The sequence below is a fragment of the Numida meleagris genome, chromosome 4, assembly GCF_002078875.1.
Source record: "Numida meleagris isolate 19003 breed g44 Domestic line chromosome 4, NumMel1.0, whole genome shotgun sequence".
Lineage (NCBI taxonomy): Eukaryota > Metazoa > Chordata > Aves > Galliformes > Numididae > Numida > Numida meleagris.
Genome location: NC_034412.1, coordinates 16,470,067 through 16,488,520, shown reverse-complemented (window position 1 = coordinate 16,488,520; position 18,454 = coordinate 16,470,067). Strand labels below are relative to the sequence as shown.

The 18,454-nt window shown below is 45.3% G+C and overlaps 1 protein-coding gene across 3 annotated transcripts in view; it reads left to right on the top strand.

Moving 5' to 3' along the window:
* The window catches only part of EPHA4 (EPH receptor A4), a 251,216-nt gene that overhangs the window by 139,001 nt on the left and 93,761 nt on the right, over positions 1 to 18,454 (top strand). The gene's annotated exons all lie outside the window — the stretch shown is intronic.

Below are 18,454 nucleotides of genomic sequence, written 5' to 3'. Positions count from 1 at the left end.
AACTCCCTAAGGTTAGCAGATGTCCGTCAGCAGTGGAGTCCTGCCTTGGGACAGGGGTCTCAGTTTAAACCTCCCGAGTTCCTCTTTTTTCCAGTTTATTTTTAACGGTTTAGTGATTAAAGGGGGACTAGAGGATGGATTTGGGGAAACCTCTCTGATCAAGCAGTGAGTGAGAATATGCAATAGTTTCTGAAAGGTGATAGTGTTACCCATATTACTGGCATTGTGGAAACACATTTGGGAGAATTTAAACCTCTTTGTTCTATTTAATTTGTAATTTTAAATCAAACAAAGATTTACAAGCTCCCATGCATAGATTATCTTATAAATGGCATTACTCACACAGAGGCTTCTTTTCGTTTATCTTGAATTTTAAAATAAGGGATTTTCCCACTGAGTATTGTGTTAGGCTACAAAAGACCTGAGATGTCTGCACATCTTCAAAATAGCGGGTGATATAATTGCTGCACAACTTGAAGCTTAGGATGAGGAGGCATGGCAGTAGCAAGGGGAGGGATCCTGCCAGCAGAAAGGTAGTGGTTGCAAAGCACTCACAGGTTCCGCTTCAGATCAAATGAGAGTAGCCTGGAAGTGCTCATCTTCGGTAAGAAAGGGAGATTTCTGAGGCATGTTTGGATGGCAAGAGGAAACGGGAGTCCTGCTTCTGCGGAGGACAGGATGAGTTCCAGCACAAAGCAAACATGCTCACTCTATGCTGCTGGAATTGAGGCAGTCAAATAGAGACGGAAATTACTCAAAGCTTCTGCCTTCTGTCTTTCAAAACTGTAATATTCTAATAGTAGTGTCATCTTCTGTCCATCCTTACGGATTTTTGTCCTCCATCTTTACCTGTTAATGAAGAAGATCTATCTTTTTTTTCTGCTTAGACATAAGTAAAAAGCTGGGGAGCAGATTTTGCTCGTATTTCTGTGCCACCTGTGTCAGATTAGGGCTGACCTGGGAGCTGCACTCTCTGCCTGCTGTTTTCACAGGGCTTTTGACAACCGAGACCTGCACTTCTATAGCATGGGTGAAGGATTAGTCACATGGAGAGGAACCTGCACACAGTAAGCGATGTGACACTATTTCCCGCTGAGATAATAACTCCACTTTCCTGACAGGACAAGTACAGAGGTAATTGAGATCTCAGAGAGATTAATTACATGTACATGGCAGAGACTATGGTACTTGTAGCTTTGTTACCGTAGCTTTACTTTGTGTGCTTCAAGGGAAACCAAGCAGGGATTTATGAGCTTTTCAGTAACAGAGCATGCAATGGACACATGCGACTGCTGGAGAATTGTATTAAGATTTCGTAGTTAAACTCTGGAGTTCACAAACTTTTTCAGTGAACTCTTTTGCCCCTCATCCACATATTTTCTGTAGCCTGAGAAATTCTGGCTCAAAAGTGTTGATTAATCTATATAAATTCCCAGGTGGAAACTGACATTCATCCTTAACCAGCCCTGTAGCCTCCTGTGGCGATTCTGTATTTATTATTGATGTAAGATTTTGTCTGCGAGGTGATAAAGGAGAGCAGAGCATACTTGTCATGTTTCTGTCACTTAGATTGGCTCTGTCAGGCCTCTGTGGTTTTAGCCCAGCCAACGCAGTGGAGAGGAATGATAAATGCCAATTGCTTCACAGTAAAGAAGTGAGTTTTGACTGAATTTGGGGTTAGAGACACTTGTTTTAGGTAGCTTTTGCCTATCCATACTTGTTTTCCTCATAATTGAAGATCCATGTGGTTTTTCAGCTTAATTCCCATGAAACGCTATAATAAATTTAGGTCATCTTACTACAGTGATTTCTGAGCCTTGGAAATTTTACTTCTCTGTTCTGCTTTGATGCCTTGTGAAGAACCAGCTTTAGCAAAACAGTATTACATTTTTATCTCAACCATAAATCCATATCCCATTGGCTTCAAGTACTGGAGCTGGCACATGCTGAGTACTGGAGCCAGCGCTGCGTGGGCTGGCAGCGGCCAGGCACAGCAGCTGTCTTGCTGTTGGTGTTCATCATACCAGCACTGAGCAGTCACAAAGATTTCTTTCTTCTTTCAATTTATTTGTAAATGCTTGCTGTGGGACAAGTCTACTGTAAGGGCACTTTAGAGGCTGAGGCTTTCCATCACTGGCACAGCTACAAAGCCTGGCTGGGTTGGGCTGCCTGCAGTGGGTGCTGCCTGCAGTGGGAGCTGCCTGGAATGGGAACTGCTTGCAGTGGTTGCTGCCTGCAATGGGAGCTGCTTGCAGTGGGTTCTGCCTGCAATGGGAGCTGCTTGCAGTGGGTTCTGCCTGCAATGGGAGCTGCCTGCAGTCTCTCCCCCCGCCACTCGCCTGTTGCCATGGAGAACAGATTTTGTCATGCACACTAGTGGGTCCCGCGTCTCCTCTCTTCCAGGGTAATCTGCTGTCACTGCAGTCATCACAATAACTGGGCTTTTTTTTTTTAATATACTCTTCTCAGTACCACATATCACTTTCGGCTGCCTAGGTGCATTCCTGACATTAGCACCATGATGTGCTGTGCTCATTTGAACTGGAAGACAAAAGCCAGATGCACTCTGTTCAAAAAATTGCTCAGTACTACTGTGTGCTGCGAGGTTACTTGGGATGCATGCGCTAGTGTTTCACCTTTTGTCTTTAAAGTGATGTAGGATGAATGTCTTTCAAATGAAAAGACAGACGACAGAAAAAAAAAGGGGGGGAAAAAACAAGTAACAAGATCAAAGACGTAAATAGAACAAAATATGCACAAGAGATCTCATCTGAGATCAAAGATGTGAGCATAATTACCATGAATAAGACGTGCAGAGCTCACCAGAACAGAATGTTTTGTGTGCCTGGAGAATTCTGCAGAAATGAACCATTCTGTGGGAAATCGAATGCTCCACAAAGTGAGGAAAGGACATTTGTTCTGGAGTGGAGGGGGAAAAGAGGAAAGCCTGCCGCTACTGCATCGTTGCGCGGTGTTGACTGACCCAGGGCAGGGTGGCAGCCATCGAAGTAGCTCAGAAAAACCTCCCAATGTTTGATCATAAAGAGGTTCTGATTTGGGTAGGGAAGAAGCCACAGACGCAGTTCTTTATCCTTGGGAAATGTGTAGCTCTCAGGCAGACATTTCCAAGGTTAAATGCAGTGACTGTGTTACAGGTGCAGCTGGAAAAAAACAACTGCTCCTGTTAAAGTAACTTAATGCATAGAGGAATTGTACAGAACATGAAGAATTTCTTTTCCCTAACGCTGTTCTGTCAGATTGCGAATGTATCTGCGATTTTTATGGCTATTGCGCACACATGCCCACAGAAAGTCCCTATAAATTGAATAAATAAATAAGTTGTCTAGGAGAGTACACGAAGAAAGCTACAGTGACTGAACTGAAATTGCAAAATGCTGGTTCTTCCCAGGAAAAGATTTCACAAGCTTTAACCTGGTCACATATAACAGAATATTGATTGATTTCCAGTGGAACCAGTCTAGATTTGTTCTTTTCCTGAGAACACACTCTGGATGCTGGTCAGTCTGCTGTGTTCCAGAAGGTGTGCCTTCTCCATGGCTATCTCCGGCATGGGCAGAGTGTGGAAACCCAAGGAGATTTGAGAGTGTTTATTATTTTTATAGGTCTCTTTCTATCGGCACGAACCAGAGATTCAGACACAGGTCCACATGTCAGTCTTGTTTCCTCTTGGAAAAGGGGAAGAAGAGGAAAGCGTTTATGCTGAGCCTGCTGCCAGTGCTTATTTTCTCAGAAACGCTACTGGGACTGGGTTTAGCACAGAGATTCATATGGTTTTTGTGTCGTTGTTTTGTCTGGTTTAGACTGATCAGGTATAGGCTAATTCTGCTGCGCGCGAGCATTTTGCAAGTACTGTAGAATTTTTATGGTATAATAATATATTTAAAAACATATCATTTTCACCAGGCAAAAAGAGCTTACTTGGATGAGAAGTTGCACAGATTCTTCTATTCTTGTTAGCACAACAGACCCAGTTCTATCTTCCATCATGTCCCTGTGGTCTTTCTGAAACAGAGATGTAGAGATTCAATTGAGACAAGATTTTGTACTTTTGCAGGAGATATTACTTCACAGACAGAGCACTGTTAAGTCTTTAGTCCAGGATGAGTTACAATTTATCACCTTAAGATCACCAGGTTCTGTCAGATCAGAGACAGGGGGCAGTTAATACTGAGATGTGTACTATTATTTCTGTCCCCCTGCAAGCTTTGGCTTGGGCTTCCATGCTATATGGAATCAGTAAACTCACTCAAAAATGAATTTTATACATATATATATATATATTTGGCTTAATGGTCTCAACCATATTCACAAATCCTTTTGAAATAACAAGTATGCCCATGTTTCTGGGCAGCCCACTGTAGGTGTCCCTGCTGGAGCTGGAGCATTGGTCAGGATGAGCTCCACAGATCTCTTCCAATTTCAGCTCTTCTGCAGTTCTGTATTTGGAGATCCTCAGTCTCTTTATTTTGATTCAGATGATATAACAATAGAAACTCCTGTCTCGTTTTATTCTATAAATGGGATCCATTCGACAAAATGGACTCAACAGGAATAGTGATTGCAAATTTGGTATGTGTCTAATATATTTAGTTATTTTCATTAGATAATGTTATGGGCTCTGGTTCAACTAAGTACTTAAATGCCAAAGACAGGCACACGAATAATCCCGAGGAAGTCAAGAGAGGTGCTTTTATAGTGAATACTTAAGCTTAAGTGCTTGGCTGAATAAGAGCCATACTCTTGATTTTCATTAAAACAGGACCAAGAAGAGCATGTATGTAGTTTGTGCAGCAGAGAGAAAAAGGGCATTAATTACCTGTGAGTCTCTACCTACTACCATAGTTTTTGAAATTTTGACACTTGGCCTTAAGTAATGCTGAAAGACATAGCTTTGTCTCTGAAAATCCAATTCACAATTGCTGAGCAATGAAGTAAGCTGGACATGGCATTTAAAAAATATTTTGGTCCGCCTCCTCTTTAGGACTAGAGCCTTCCTTGTGATTCCAGCACTGAAAGAGTTTTAGGGTGTGTGTAAAGACCATGCAAAGCTCAGTTTAAGTGGGAATCAGGCCCAGAGTGTGTATATCAAGGACTATTTGAATTACATTCAGTGCTGCTCATGACTTCTGCAGAATTGTAGAGCATGTTAGAAATAAAATACTGCTTACAAAAGGGGACTTATGTTTTCCATTCCTCTGAAAAAGAAATAAGGAGGAAAACATATCTGTGCTTGTTCAAAGGCTGCCCAAGGACAGCTTTCATTCTTTGTGACCCACTTACATAAACTGCTTCCACGGGAACTCCTCAGACAGTTATATTAAAAAAAAAAAAAAAAAAGAAAAAGCCTGATCAGTGTGTCTAATCTTCAGCCTGAGAACAGATCCAGGCTTGAAGCCATTGATAAATATCTTGCATCTCCAGCTACCCATGCAAAAATTAAACAAAGAAAGAGGTGAGCAGTACTGGAAATGAGAAATTAACTCTATCCATGTAAATATCACGGAATGCAGTTAAAGATCCTTTTATTTTTAAGAAGTAGGTCACTGAGTTTTAGTTTCAGCCAGCACAGGCTGACCTATAGTTCTCATGTCATTTTTCTCCAGCCACGTTCTTTTTGTGGGCACAGTGTCAGTACTCTGGGTGGTCTGTTGGCATTGCCAGGCCTCCCAGAGCCCGCCAAGCAGTGCTCCCACTGGATTTGATGCCCATGCCAGAGACACCGCCCTGGCACATGCATGAGGAAGGTGACACTCACTGGAGGCTTGTTAGACAGGAATCCCATCACCCTTGATAGCTCACTGTGGGGCAGGTGGGCAGCACTGATAGGCCTCAGTCTGCCCTGCTTCTCGAATCCTCACCAGATCCTACTCCTCTGCCTTTCTCAGAACGGATATTGTTGGTAAACAAAACCTGTTATGTTGTTGTATCCTACCCAAGAACCAAATCAGTACATGCTTTGTGGGAAGACAACAAACCTTTTTCTTGCATTTTTTTGCATTGCTTCTGAGCAGTGTTCAACAGTATTTGAGGAACGTGCAGTGGGCAGGATCTTGGGGCGTGTGGTATATCTGTTTGCATCCCCCAGAACTTTCAGAAAGGAAAGAGAGGGCGCACAAAGCTCTAGTGAGCTCTGGGCAGTAGTACTGCACGTTCACAGAGAGGTCCTGTGAAACAGAAAAAGCCTTTTGTGGAAACTGAAGCAATGTGGAGAGCCAGAGGGTTAGCTGTAGTAAAATGCAGCAAAATGTGAGTCCTTTTGGGCTTCTTGCTGTCAGTGACTAAATGAGCAGCAAATATGCCTGGTGGTGGTGTTTCCTAAGGAAGAAGAAAATAGAAACTAATAAAATTTGTTGTAGTTGATTGTGATTTGAAGAAGTTAAGATATTCAGCATCCACTGTAGTAATTCCCTGGATACTGTGTCATGTTAGGTCTACCAAAATGAAAAATAGATTAAAAAAAAATCAGTTTTATCTTGATACAAGCCCTGAATTCTTCTTGTTCCCATCATATGAATATTGAGTCATTGATATTTTATATGTCACACAGAATGGTTGAGATATCAGAGAAGCAGATGATTTGCATAAGCATCCCAGAGGCATTTTTGGCTCTCTAGCATGCAGAAGATTTAGCCTGTTGCCTTTACCCAGAGTCTGCTGTAATACCGCATGCCAGAGATGATAATTCATTTTGTGAAACATGATCAGAAGAACCCTTATGGAGGTGTGACAGATGCAGCTGTAGCCATCACATGAAGTTCTTTCCCATAACCTGAAAAATGTATCTCCTGATTTTCTTTCTTGATGACTTTTTTAGGCATTGTTGAATTGTAGCTGTTGCACACAATGAGATGCCTAAAAGAGCAAGGGGATAAAAAGGTTAAAGTGCCCACAGTCATAGTTTCAGGACTTAATTGGACACTAGCTACTCAACTAGGAGCATTCCTCCAAAGAATGGTGGAGTTCTTGTAGGCTTCAAACAATGGAGGTGCGTGGGTTGATGCCATCTGCAGCCTAGGGCTCGTGGAACAAAAAGATGTTTGAAGAAGAGGGAAATTCTCAGAGATATGGTAGAATGGGAATGATCTGAAAGTAATCAATCATTACGGTGACATAAATCACAACGCACAACAGCCCACAGCCAGAAGATGTCAAATACCACCTGCGGCGCGTCAGTCTCTCTGGCATCATCACTTTTGTGTGCTGTGCCACTGCTTTTTTGTGGGCCATCAATTTTGTTGGGTGATGAAACGCAAGAATGCTGCTAGTCCTCCTTCCTCCCTAATGCAAGCTTTATGATTGCGCACCCTAACGTGCACTTAAGGCGCATTCATCCTTTGACCCGAACTAACAATCAATTGTGAACTGGGTGCCAAATCCACCAGATGTTGCTTGATCTCATAATTACGTTAGTGCCATTGCTCCAGCGCAACAGCATCAAAACAATACCAGCCAATGTGGGACACAAAGAGACTCTGCAACTCTCATGTGGTCATCTGGTTCACGCCTGACATTTTTGCCTAAAGCTCTCAGATGTTAATTTTCCTTCCTTGATTATAAGCAAAATGATCTGTGCACAATATTAAAAAAACATTTATCAGCTGGAAAACAGTAAAAGGCATGGCATAAACTCATATAAATGTTAATGAAAGGCAGACAAAATTAAGCAATATTATTGTGTTCTTCAAGCTCTTACACTCTTTAACTTAAAAGAAGATCTGGTAGGGGAAATTAGAACAGTTTGAGGATAAGCACAGAAAGCATTGTTTTGAAATTTACTCTCATTCTTCTTGTGGTTCAGAACACTGGTCTCAAGTTCTGCTAAACGGAGCAAGCGTAGTTCTCCTTTAACTTATGCCAATATTGATAAACTGGTCAATAAAAATCACAAATCCCTTAATTCCGATAGAAATGCTCTATCTTCCTGCTGTTGCCTATAAAAAGAAGCTTGACCTACCAGCTGCGCAGCTCCTACTGAGAAACTCTACAGAGTGCTAAAGCAAGGACTGTGGCAGTTGTGTAATGGGATTGATTCCCCCAGGTTGAGTGGTGCGCTGTTGAAAGTCTGTAGGGCATTCCAAGTGCAAGGCTCCAAATCCCAGCACAAACACATCTGAATGCAAATGGCCCAAACTGTTATTCCTTGTATTGTGAAATTGTACTGTGTATGTGAAGCTGAAATTTAACAAGGACGTTTTCATCCCATTTTTCCCAGCAATACCACACCCAAAATTGCCGGTGGGCCTGGTGCCCTTCTCATTCACTGGTCCCCCCATTTCTGGAGCCCTGATCCGACAGCTCAGTCCTGAGCACTGGGGGCAGATGTGGGTGCAGAATGGCACATGGGACCAGAAATTCAGGAGCCCTGACCACTACGCTGCCCTCAGGAAATTTTTGCTTTTTTAAAAAAAGTGACTTCTCATCAGCAGTGATGGTGAAATTGCAGCGTTTTCCTTCTCTCTTGATTGTGAACTGTAACATCTCAAACACAACACAAGGAAAATTGAAGCACAGGACAGTAACTGCCAGCTAAAAAGAATTTCTAAACAATGCAATTTGGCTTCAGCGTGCCTTTCTCATATTCTCCATTTTACATTTTACACTTCAAATAGAATATAAAGTCACATACAAGAGAAATGTTACTTCCTGCACTACTACAGTTTTCAAGCATAATGGCCCGTGTAGACCAGTAGGCAAATATTATACCCTAAAGTTTCAAATAATTGCCATCTTTATACTTCATATCTGATCTTTAATAAATGTTGTTTTACACAGTGCAATTATATTACGGGATGTATAACTCTGAGAATTATCCTGAACCTTTTAGCAGAGCTGGGTATTTTCAGGGTGCACACACGTCTCGGCTCTGATCTAACTAACGGCACAAATCTGAAGCAATTTCCTTGAAATCAGCACAATTACATCAGCACAAACCCTATAAAAGTAGGATGAGAGTCAGACCTTTATTTCTTTTCCAGTCAGTTCTAGAGATATAGTATTTTCCATTTAGTCAAATGAAAAGAACTGTAAAGGGATAGAAAGAAATGATAGAACTAGATTTTATTATTTAACATATGGGAAACTTGGTTATTTTTTTACCATAAGCATATGAAGGAAAAAGAGCTGAAGTAAAATGGAAAAAATTTCTCTCAGGTGTTGTGTCATGAAATCCAAGGAAGTGACATCAAAGATTAAGTCTGGTCCATTTATTTTTAAGCTATGGTCTTTAAGTATCAGATTTTATGTCTGGATTTTAATGTGAATTTTAAAATATCTTTTTTCTTTCGGTAAACATAAAACTGAATAAGGATCCAAAAAACCTTAATCTGTTACCTTGGTACCAATGTAAGACCCTCATATCAGGCACTGAAATTCTTTTTTCTTGGAGAAATGGCATAGCAGAGGGGTCAGGGTACGCACAGCCGTGGGGCTGCTGGCACACCTTTGCCTATGGACGAGCCAGGGAAGTGCAGAGGGACACGGGGATCTCGGTACGGATAAGACATGGATCCGTCATGCTGAGTTCTGCTCCGCGTCCAACACCAAAAACCTTTCTGTGGGAAGAAGTTAACTGGAACTGCTGAAGTTTCTTTTCATGGGTTATTTAAGCAGTACAAGATGTTGTTAATTCTGAGTTTCTTGCATGTTATTCAGGAAAGTATGTCTGATTATGTAAATTAAAAGTTGCTGCTTAGAAATATTTTGCTTGAGAGATTGCAAAGGCAACACAGTAAATGAATTAAGATCAGAGAGTCTTGCTCAAGTGAGAAGATGCATAAGTAACCACATGTGTTGTTGAAAAATACATATTGTTTACAACATACTCTTACAAGATCCTTAAATATTTCACTTTGAGGTTTGCTTGATATAAAATATTGCATTTGTTCAAGTTTGTCACATGGGCTGGGCTTGGAGCTGACTTGCAGCTACATCCAGAATGAAACCACTATGCCATCCCACTGCAATTTTGGATTTTATTTGGTTACTTTCCATCTCTTTAAGAGAAACAAGAGAGTTTTCAAACCAAAAGGAATTGACTGCTTACCTAATTAAAAATGTATCCATCTGCTGGTTTGGTGGCTGACTTGTTATTCAAAGCATGCGGATCTAAGTAGGTTGATTTATTTATGAAGACCTTATGACACTGAGAGATATGCACTCAAAAACATGTAAAAATAAATGTGGCTGCAGATGGGTAGATACACATAGATCTTTATGGGTTTCTAAATAGCATAGTGTTTTGGAACATAGGCTTTACAGGGAAGCTCCTTTTGTGAGTGCTGCTCGGAAAGTAATGCCTCCTATTTTATGACATTGGCCTGCAACATCAGAGGTGGATGTTTGTGATATGGCAGTAGGGGTTGAACCTTCCCACCAATACTCTGTTTCATTTTGTTGCCGTGTGACAGATGGCAGCAGAGGGGCAGTCTGATAAATGGTGTCTCACATGGAAGTGTGTAAGAAGCAAAAGTGTGTCACTGAATTCCTCAGTGCAGAAAAACGGCACCCGCTGACATTCATTGACAGTTGCTGAACATTTATGGAGACCCAACAGTGGATGCGAGCACAGTGAGGCGGTGGGTGGTGCGTTTCAGCAGTGGTAACAGTGACAGTGGATCACCTGCCCTGGTGCACGTTTTTATGAGCGTGGCATGCAGGCTCTTCATAGAATCATAGAATGGCCTGGTTTGAAAAGGACCTCAAAGATCATTGAGTTTGAACCCTCCTGCTGAGTGCAGGGTCGCCAACCACTAGACCAGGCTGCCCAGAGCCACGTCCAGCCTGGTCTTGAATACTTCCAGGGATGGGGCATCCACAACCCCCCTGGGCAACCTGTTCCAGTGCGTCACCACCCTCTGAGTGAAAAACTTCCTCCTAATATCTAACGTACATCACCCCTGTCTCAGTTTAAAACCATTCCCCTTTGTCCTATCGCTATCCACCCTTGTGACCCTCTTGTTCATCGCTGGCAAAAATGCATAGTTCACAGAGTAACTGTTGAAAAATAGTGTTTTGTAGCTAAGAATTTGCTCTCTCAAATAGTGCTTTTGTGCTCTTTATATCTGTTGTCATTTCCATGGAAATAAATAGGAGACATTACTTTTGGAGCAACCTTTGTACAACCTATGTGCAACGTATGTGCTTCCACGTATTTAATATTTAAAGCTCAAGCAACAAAGCAGCCAGCTAACTTGATGTGTGATAGTTCTAGTCTGAATATCCCATAGTGCCTTTTAAGGCACAGTGATTGGTTCTGAAAACTTTGTATGAGCGATTGACTCTTCAGGAGATGCTTCACTTTCATCGATGCTTTATTTAGTGAATGTTTTAAAGTGAATTTTAATCAAAGGAGAAAATCATTATCACTCACAAATATCATGTATTGGAATCAGGGTATATGCCATCTTTTTATATTTAATTTCATTGATATATTGGTAGATCATCACCAAATTAAATTTCTTAGTAACTGCACTAAGGTAAAGGGAAAATCAGGTTCTAATGGATTCATTCTTGATGCCATAAATATTGTTGCAATCCTCAGGTAAAGTTTATTCACCATTTTATGGGCTCTGGGAAGTTCCCGGTGTAATGAAGCCATCATGGGATTTCCACGCGGGGTGTGGAGCTGTTAGTGTTAAGTCTCACATCGTTACTGCTGCAATTCCACTGGCATGAGCTGGCTTCTTAAACTAATATAATGGACTAATGCCCATGCTTTGTATACGATGCTGTAAGCAAAACTGAATTTGTAGGTGGTCTGCATTGGCCACCTGAGAGGTATAAGGAAAGTAGAGAATTACGTGTCTGGGAACAGTGCTGGAGGAGCTTTATGGCCTCTGTTTCTGTTTACAGCACGGTTTCTAATGGGTCCTTCTCGATTTTTCTTCCCTCCATGGGCCTGGCCACGTTTCTTCAGGTTTTGTGTATGTTTGCATGTGCGTTCACATTCATACGTGACAAAAGAGACAGAAACGATCCCTTTATAGACCACCTGACTACTCGGATAGCTTAACAGATTGAAACCATCTTGCATCTAACAATGAAGTTGCTTTCAGCAGAAATGTATTTTGTATTGTACCAAGCACTGACAATTGTGCTTGGCTTCACAAAAATGCATTTCTCTAAGCCAAGGTCAGTTTAAACTGGTTCCCCAGTATATACATTTTTAAATTCCCTGGGAATCTCTTTTTATTTTCATGTCAAGACAAGCATGTGGGTTTCTTAGCGCCAACAAAGTATAGAAATACGGTTTGTATGTAGATTTAGCCAAGGAAGGATATTAGACTGAGTTGGGTTTTGGTAGGAAGCCATTTTTTGGGGAAAACTCTAGAGATGTTTGAATAATCCTTGTACTAACAGATGTCACCGCTGGGAATCTGTTTTACTTTTACAGCTCTTTATTTGAGTGTCTTGCTGGCATTTTTGGTTACTTTGGAACCATGGGTGAAACTCAAACAAATCTGCATTGTCCTTGTGCTTTGATCTGTCCCAAAGACATATTTTGATGAAAGTTCCCCATAGAAATCAAGGAAAGAAAACCCGTACATTTTACTATGTGTGCTCCTTTAGTGCAGAAGCATTCTTCTCTGCTTCCATAAGGAATGGATAAAAAATGTTACCGGTAATCCTTCGCTTTTGTTTCCAACACACTGCAAATGGCTGTTTTCCTGGTCCCGCGCAAGCCCTTGAAATAGGGGACAAGGGATCGCAACGGGTCAGGGCAAATGGTTAGTCACACTCCTCCTTAGAATCGAGCCCATTGTCTGGGGACGCTAAGCAAGTTTTCCACTGCTCATTTCAGCCGCCATTAGGAACTGTGGGCAGCGTGGTAACGCGGGTAAGGATTCGTAATGGTGGTGGGCAGGGGGCCGCCGAGGGAAGGTGGCAGCTCTGGGCCAGGAGCGGCTGCAGCAGCTGTGCATTTCTCCCCGAACATAACAGTCTTCCTGTTTTCCTCAGGATACTGCAAGAGAAAATATTTGGGAAAAAAATGTTGTTGGAAACACCGGCTGCGTAGGTATTTGGAAAGTTTGACAGCAGAGTGTCTCAGTAAAGCAATACGGGTGAGTCATTTCTCGTGGACACGGAGCCCCGAGGTAGAACTCAGAGGCGCTCCTGCTGCCGTGTGCGGGAGGATGGCGCGGGCTGGGGCTGCCTCTGTCACGAGCTGCGTGCTGCTGGGGGAGCGGGGGGAACGGGCTCTGGCAAACCGTGCTTCCGACCAAGGGAAAACTGTCTGATGGTGCCGGTGGTGTACTGAAATAAGAGGAGCTAATTTGTATCTCATAAATGAGAAGAATTCTTAAGATCAGGTTTGTGCCTGAGTAGCACAGGGTGCAGGCACAGACCCATGCAGATCTTTTGTTCTAATGTCCCCGTGGTGCTCACATCCCTGAGACTGCGCTTGGGAGCTGGCTGTGCTAGGGGCCAGAGAAGGATATCTGCGTCTGTGACAAGAGCCGGCAGATGGGTATAAGTGAAAAGCAAGGCAATGCAGTGGCAGCGCTGATGGCACAGAAAACTTCACCTTATTCTCTGAACAGTCCTCAGATCAGTGGCAGCACGGAGGAGATCAGTAACTGTCACCTTTTTGACATAAAATCAAATGTGGTTTTTTTTTTCCCATTGTTCTTCTTGCAGGTTTTCATTTCTATGTCTATTTTTCTTTGTGTGAAATTAATCTAGAGTTTGCAATATTTTGCAATAAAATCAGTACAAATACTGAGCTAGTACACATGCAAATGCACATACTCACTTTCCCCAGCTAGAGGTTCCCCTAAAACGTGACAAATCATTTCTTAGATTGTAAACAGCCATTCTTTGGTGCCTGCAGCTTCTCTGTAGCAAGGACAGAGACATGCAGGCAATGCATCAGACTGAGATAAGCCCAGCGTTATTATTTTCAGGTTGGCCCATAGACAGCAGGTATAAAAGGTCCTTTAGTGCCTTACAGACGTTCCTGAATGAAGCTGTACCTCTTTGCAGGTGCAAAGCGGCAGACTGTGGCTGCCTGTGGTTCTCTCTGAGCTGATATTTATTCAGCACCTCTGTTTTAAGGTGGGCATGGCAGGCAGTCATCTCCAGCCAACTTGTAAAGTTTTGCTGTGACAGCGACTTAGAGTCTGTCAGGAAAGCTGTGCGGAGCTGCGTACAGCCCTCCTCCCAGGCACAGAGTCCCAGTCTCGATCCCACTCCTGTCTGGGGAGCGCAGCAGTCACTCTTGTGTTCACGGAAGAAATGCACAAATGCTTTCCACTCCTTAGGAGAACAAAAACCAGGGTCTTATATTTCATTCGACAGAAAACCAATCTTTCTGTATCCTGCTACTAAAAAATGGCACACAGTAATAAAGAAGGAGGGGCTGGTTTTGTTCCTTAGCGTAAGCACAGAAACAGTTTCCTTCTATGTGGTTGCTAAAATTTTGTTCGTAAGACTGGGTGGAGTATCTCAGAGAGCATGGCTCACTCAGAGCTCATTAGGATTTACTGTTTTGGAAGTGCCAGAAATCTTCAGGGCCCCGTAGGGAACCTGTCCCTGGTACAGTTTGATTGGTACCATCATTGCATAATTAATCTCTGAAAAGATCACTGTCTCCGAACACATGGAACAACCATGAGTCAGAGCTCTGGCACGCTGTTCTTTAGGTTATTTTATCAAAAAAACAGTTCAGAGACTTTGCTCTATAATTATCTGTGCATCCAAAGGCATTCCTGCAGAACATTTCGCAGTAAAATAAAAATCATCCTGTATCTTTTTTTAGTTTATTATTTTTTGAGTAATACCTGCAGTAATTAATGGCAGAAAAGCTGAAATTCCTGTAGGAAAACAAATCCAAAACATTTATATTGATTTTGGATCGATTCTATTCCACACGAAGGGCCCAGTTCCACCTCTTCAGATTTCCTAGCTAAATCTCTATGAAAATTCACTCGACTTCACCTTAGACCAGGCCAGAATGTAGCTCACAAATCCCAAACTGCGACCTTATTCTTGAAAGAGGAAAGCAACGTCTGTCGGACTCAATCATTTCCCCGATGCAGAGATGGGTGTGTGCTTCCAAAGAAATCTGGATGTAGTTTGCAGTTCCCCGCGCTTAGACTTCAGCCTCACCCTTCTCATTCAACTAAGGCTCCTCCGAAACCGCCACAAACAGCTTGCCCTGCCACTTCTGGCGCAGGCTGCCGCGCTCGCCGTGTTTCCTCCTGGACGGAGCAGCCCTCCCATCCCCCAGCTGCACCCCGCTGCCCACCGCCAGCCGTGCCCCCCCGCGGCCCCACGGTCCATCCCGCCCACCCCGGGCGGCTGGAAGCCGATCGCCAGTGAGAAGCACGGCTGCTGCGCACCGGCAGCACAACGCCTGCGATGCTCAAAAGCATTTTGTAATAATTAAGGTATCTGTAAGCTCCGCAGCTTTAAATAACCTTTCGATGAAATGTACGCACACACATTCCGCTCTGAGTTGCCAACATCGCTGCTCGCACTGCAAGCAACCTGCGGGGCTGCACAGCTACACACACGGCATTCCCGGTCACGCTTTGACTTGGGAAAGCTGCGGCTTGCCGCCTGTCCCCGGCCTGGCTGGGTGACAGCACAGCGAGCCCAGCTCTGCGTGCACGGCCAAGGTGGGCGCTCGGCTTTGCTGCGTCGGGCCTGTTGTTGGGTGACGGGGCTGCAGCACCGCGCTTGGCGCTGGCTGCATTTCTTCCTTTTGTTCTTCGCTGGGTCTGAGCTGCTTTTCAGGTTTTACATTTTGCCAGTGCCCTTCAGTGCTTGCTGATGGTAGGAAGCATGAACTGTATCACAAACACTCCTGTTTGGACAGTGGTTTTGGTGACAGAATTTCCTTTCAGGGACCCGATAGTGGCATGCTACAAATGTTAGGCTAACCACGAGATCGGGATTGCACTGTACGGAGCAGTGCAGTAACAGCCGCTGCTTCACTTGGCACCGACGTCCCGCGGCATCTCACTGACGCTCACCCAGCCCTCCTTGATGGTGGGAGCTGGGGAAGGGAAGAGTCCCGCATGGCTGTCCCTGCATTACCAAGGCCTGGCTTGCGCCCAGTCAGAAGAAGCACACCGTCAAGGCTCCTGCCATTAGCATAAAGGCTGCAATAAATAGGGAACTGTTGTGATGATGGTCACGGTTAAGAGAAGGAAGTGTCAATATGGTGTAGTGCCTAAAGCTCACTTGTTTTGCAGAGTGGATTTGCAAATGAGCTACAGATCTGATCCCTTTCTTATTGAGGTCAGCAGCGAAGCTCCCCGCGATCCCAGCTGGAACAGAACTGCTGGGCTGCCGTGATGCTCTCCTTGCTGGAATCCTGATGCTTTTTGTGCTCCTGCAACAGCTTCGGTTAACAGCAGCACTACCTGGGAACCGCATCCTGCTCAAACCCGGGATCAGCTGCTGCTCCCACGTAGCTAACAAGGGGTTTGGTCAGGGGACTGATCGGCAGATGTGCTATGCTCACAGCTCCATCAAAGGTCGGTGAGCCCGGAGGGGATGGTGGGCAATGCGGTGCCGGTGCTGGCTGTGCCGCCATGCTGGGTGCTGGGCCTGGAGGGCCGTGCCGCGGGCGCACAGCTGCCTTAGGCTGCTGTGCCCTCTGTGCAGGGGCTGGCCGGGTGCAAGCTGTGTGGGAGAGTGGTAAATGGCTCACATTTTTGTGGGAAAATGCTTTTCAGAGGAGCCGGGTTCATTTTCCCCTGCAGGCTGTGGAATTGCATACTAAAAGGGGATCTGTGCTTCCTCCCCCCGCTGCTTCTTTTTCCTCCTGATTTTCCCCCACCTCAGCATGGTGCTGGGCCCCAGGAGGCCCGGAGCACACAGAGCTTCCTACCAAGGCTGTCATTTGACTGACAGCAAAAAGCATCCAGGAGATGGACGAGTGTGAGTAGGTGGGCAGAGGGAGAAAGGGGAGAAAAGCACAGTGTGCAGCAGCTCCGCAGCCCGCTGGGGCAGGAAGGCGCCAGGCTGTGCGTGCTGCATTTGTGGCTGGGCAAGGTGCAGAGCAGCTCCTTGTACAGAGCTGTGTGACGCTCCTCAGCCACACAGAGCCCTGCTAGGAACGCCGCTCGCTGTGGGACCGTGCTGCGAGCACACCACACCTGCCAGCGGGATGCTGTCTGGGTACCACAGCGTTCCCCAGTGCTTCAACATGAACAGAAAACAAATGCTAAATGAAGGGGGAACGGCAATCTTTCTGTGATCAGCCACCCTACTGCCATCAAGCACGGCCAGGGCTGGATCCCGGCGTGTCCTCGGGGCTGCAGGCAGGGTCAGCCCGAGTGCCGCTGCAGCTGGCACAGCCGAGTGGGCTCTGTGCGTGCTGAGGGGACCCTGAGTGAGGAGCCGGCAATTGTTTTGGCACGGCTTCTTTCAGACCCTTCTAACAGCCAAAGTGCAGTAGCTTTGGTTCAGCTGGGACCATTTCAGTTGTTACACTTACAGGCCCATTTTGTATTGTCAGTGTTTATTTTATCTGAAAAAAATCACCAAATTAAGATGGCATCAGTACGCCAGGAATATTTTAGAGGTTTCAAAGTATGTCATATTTTATGACAACTGACGTTTCTGGCATTGCAATACAAACAACCCTGGCTTTTGCCACTCCAGCAGCCCCATACCATTTGCCCTGATGTGAAGGGGGAGGCTCACATCACTGGAACCGAGCGCTGCCTGCTTTAGGGTGTAATAATAATGGAACAATTCCTTCTCTTCCTCCTCATTAGGCCAAGAATTCACGTCGATAATTAAAGTCAGGAAGCGCAAGGTTTAACAATGGCACGGCCGTGCTTCTTCCAGCCCCCTGCCCCAACAGGCGCTCCGAGCGTTCGCCGTGTGCGGGCCCCGAGGTTGGCGCTGTGCCCCTCTTCTCCACGTTCCGCTCGGAGCTGCCCCCTAACAGGCCCTGGGGGGACAGAGGCGGCCGAGCCCCGGCCCGGAGGAGCCCCACTAGCGTCGACGGGTTTGAGAGCCGTGCTATGGGCAGGCAAAGAGCGCGCTGCCGGAGCTCACTTACATTAAAGCAGAGAAAGGTGTATTTTGAATCAAAAAGCAATGTTTACCGCAGAGGGTTGAGGGGCTGGGGGGTGCCCGGCCCCTGGCGCGCAGCGCTCCGGCGCGGGGCAGCGGGGCCGCCGGGGCGCTCGGCGCGGCCGCCAGGTGGCGCTGTTGCCCAGCGGTGGCGCGGCGCGGGGCCGCTCTCTGCCCGGTGCCCGCGGTTCCCGGGCGCTGCGTGGCACCGGGAGAGGGCGGGGGCTCCTCGCGACTTTTTGTTATTTATTTACTTATTTTTTATTTGCTCGTCTGCCCTCACGTTTTTCCTTTTCCCTTCGTTTTCGCCGCTCGGAGGCTCCCAGAGCCGCACCGCTCCCGGCCCCGCTGCCCGCTTCGGTCGCGGCGCGGAGGGGCGGGGGCAGGGCGGGGCCGG